The sequence below is a fragment of the Schistocerca nitens genome, chromosome 7 (assembly GCF_023898315.1).
Source record: "Schistocerca nitens isolate TAMUIC-IGC-003100 chromosome 7, iqSchNite1.1, whole genome shotgun sequence".
In the NCBI taxonomy this organism is placed as follows: domain Eukaryota; kingdom Metazoa; phylum Arthropoda; class Insecta; order Orthoptera; family Acrididae; genus Schistocerca; species Schistocerca nitens.
Window position 1 is genome coordinate 58,548,096 of NC_064620.1, and position 3,526 is coordinate 58,551,621.

At 44.2% G+C, this 3,526-nt stretch overlaps 1 non-coding gene across 1 annotated transcript; it reads left to right on the forward strand.

Moving 5' to 3' along the window:
• The first annotated feature begins 698 nt into the window (after nucleotides 1–698).
• Nucleotides 699–773, forward strand: Trnas-cga (transfer RNA serine (anticodon CGA)). The gene has a single exon. It is a non-coding gene; the product is annotated as a tRNA-Ser (tRNA).
• Nucleotides 774–3,526: the final 2,753 nt, after the last annotated feature.

Consider the following 3,526-nt stretch of genomic DNA (forward strand, 5'->3'; position numbering starts at 1 on the left):
ACTTCTGCAAGGTTCGCAGGAGAGCTTCTGCAAAGTTTGGAAGGTAGGAGACGAGATACTGGCAGAAGTAAAGCTGTGAGGACGGGGCGTGAGTCGTGCTTGGGTAGCTCAGTTGGTAGAGCACTTGCCCGCGAAAGGCAAAGGTCCTGAGTTCGAGTCTCGGTCCGGCACACAGTTTTAATCTGCCAGGGAGTTTCATATCAGCGCACACTCCGCTGCAGAGTGAAAATCTCATTCTGGAAACATCCCCAGGCTGTGGCTAAGCCATGTCTCCACAATATCCTTTCTTTCAGGAGTGCTACTTCTGCAAGGTTCGCAGGAGAGCTTCTGCAAAGTTTGGAAGGTAGGAGACGAGATACTGGCAGAAGTAAAGCTGTGAGGACGGGGCGTGAGTCGTGCTTGGGTTGCTCAGTTGGTAGAGCACTTGCCCGCGAAAGGCAAAGGTCCTGAGTTCGAGTCTCGGTCCGGCACACAGTTTTAATCTGCCAGGGAGTTTCATATCAGCGCACACTCCGCTGCAGGGTGAAAATCTCATTCTGGAAACATCCCCCAGGCTGTGGCTAAGCCATGTCTCCACAGTATCCTTTCTTTCAGGAGTGCTAGTTCTGCAAGGTTCGCAGGAGAGCTTCTGTGAAGTCTGGAAGGTCGGAGACGAGGTACTGGCAGAAGTAAAGCTGTGAGGACGGGGCGTGAGTCGTGCCTGGGTAGCTCAGTTGGTAGAGCACTTGCCCGCGAAAGGCAAAGGTCCCGAGTTCGAGTCTCGGTCCGGCACACAGTGTTAATCTGCCAGGAAGTTTCATATCAGCGCACACTCCGCTGTAGATTGAAAATTTCATTCTAGATTAAAACCTGCTATCTGCCCGGAATTCGAACTCAGAACGTTTGCTTTCATTCATCCTCGTTAGGAAGGACGATAACTAGTAATAAATAATGGATGGTGGGCTCCAAGTGGTTCGCAAGTTGTGCAGCGGCCGTAAACCATAAAATTACCAAATAAGCAGCAACCAGTCGCAAAATCATGTTTTCTTTATTTACTTTTGCAAATCGATTTCAACTGATTAACAGCCATCATCGGTGCTTTCAACGAATATGTGCCCTCAGTAGTAACACTGTCTTCTACATCTACATCTACATGATTACTCTGCAATTCACATTTAAGTGCTTGGCAGAGGGTTCATCGAACCACAATGATACTATTTCCCTACTATTCCACTCCCGAACAGCGCGCGGGAAAAACGAACACCTAAATCTTTCTGTTCGAGCTCTGATTTCTCTTATTTTATTTTGATGATCATTCCTACCTATGTAGGTTGGGCTCAACAAAATATTTTCGCATTCGGAAGAGAAAGTTGGTGACTGAAATTTCGTAAATAGATCTCGCCGCGACGAAAAACGTCTTTGCTTTAATGTCTTCCATCCCAATTCGCGTATCATATCTGACACTCTCTCCCATACTACGTGATAATACAAAACGAGCTGCCCTTTTTTGCACCCTTTCGATGTCCTCCGTCAATCCCACCTGGTAAGGATCCTACACCGCGCAGCAATATTCTAACAGAGGACGAACGAGTGTAGTGTAAGCTGTTTCTTTAGTGGACTTGTTGCATCTTCTAAGTGTCCTGCCAATGAAACGCAACCTTTGGCTCGCCTTCCCCACAATATTATCTATGTGGTCTTTCCAACTGAAGTTGTTCGTAATTTTAACACCCAGGTACTTAGTTGAATTGACAGCCTTGAGAATTGTACTATTTATCGAGTAATCGAATTCCAACGGATTCCTTTTGGAACTCATGTGGATCACCTCCCACTTTTCGTTATTTAGCGTCAACTGCCACTTGCCACACCATACAGCAATCTTTTCTAAATCGCTTTGCAACTGATACTGGTCTTCGGATGACCTTACTAGACGTAAATTACAGCAGCATCATCTGCGAACAACCTAAGAGAACTGCTCAGATTGTCACCCAGGTCATTTATATAGATCAGGAACAGCAGAGGTCCCAGGACGCTTCCCTGGGGAACACCTGATATCACTTCAGTTTTACTCGATGATTTGCCGTCTATTACTACGAACTGCTACCTTCCTGACAGGAAGTCACGAATCCAGTCGCACAACTGAAAGCAGAGGTCAGACATAAAGTGATACAAAATAAACCAACAGCCGTATTTTCATCTCTGGTTTATTCCAGAGGCAAACGGTTTCTGCATTTACAAATGTATAGCCAAGATACCTATGCTGGTGCGGAAACTGGTTCGCTTTTGCATGATATTGTGTCGGGCATTATAAGCTCAGCTACCAACCTCCCATTGAGGGCCTGATGATGAGCTAATGGAACGACGAAACCGGTTGCCTCCGGTATAAATCAAAGATGAAAATACAGATGCAGATTTAGTTATTGCTGGTTGTATGACAACTTCCCATTTTGCGTGCAGTGGTTTTTACCTACTGATCCACAAAGGAAAAAGAACGTTCCTGGCCAACACAACTCTACTGTGCAAAGGTGGAAAACACTGACAATATGAATGGATACGTTGACAAGAAGTGTACTAAGATATGAGGGACTAACAGTCACCGAGTGAGGTGGAGCAGTGGTTAGCACACTGGTCTCGCATTCGGAAGGACTACGGTTCAATCCCACGTCCGGCCATCCTGATTTAGGTTTTCCGTGATTTCCCTCAGTCGCTTCAGGCAAATGCCGGGATGGTTCCTTTGAAAGGGCACGGCCGACTTCCTTCCCCATCCTTCCCTAATCCTATGAGACCGATAATCTCGCTGTTTGGTCTCTTCTCCCAAACAACCAACCAACCAACTAGCTGTCATGGTACTAGAAAGAACTGTAGAGGGTGAAAGCTCTAGGGGAAGACGGAGAGTGTAATGGGTCTGTCAAATAATTGAGGATGTTGGTTGTTAGTTCTACTCCGAGATGTTGAGATGGTGAGTTTGTCATGGGACAGTATGCAGTGTCTGGCGGCATCAGGAGACTGAAGAAAAAAAAATAGGTCAAAGTAAAGACATCCATCGCAGCTTCAGTTAATGCAATAATTGTCCAAAGCAACTATCGCTAATCCACTCTCATAGATAATTATGTCAGTTACTCGTAGATTACACATTAGGAGAGAAGGACAATTTCGAAAAAGAAAAGATAAAGAAAAAGAAAAAAGTAAAGAAAATCGCCATTGCCCATTCTCTTACATTACTCATTCCACAATTAAATGATGCTATTATGCAGACGATTTCTTTGTGTCTGAGGTAAGGGGGAATCTGCTAAAGACTTTTGTGCCAAAATATAAAATTCAATTTCAAATCGTAGATAGGAAGGCAAGAAATATACTAATTTATTTTTACTTCTAGTACTGTGGATATGAGTCAGCTGTTTCATCCTAAATCCATTCTTGCTCCTATCCCAAATACCATCAATACCATCAACGAGTAAATTTTAAGAATTCGCTATGTATCTAAAGAAACTTCAGTAACAGATTCGAACTTTAACTTTTCAGAAAATTCTTACTGCACAATTATGTAGAT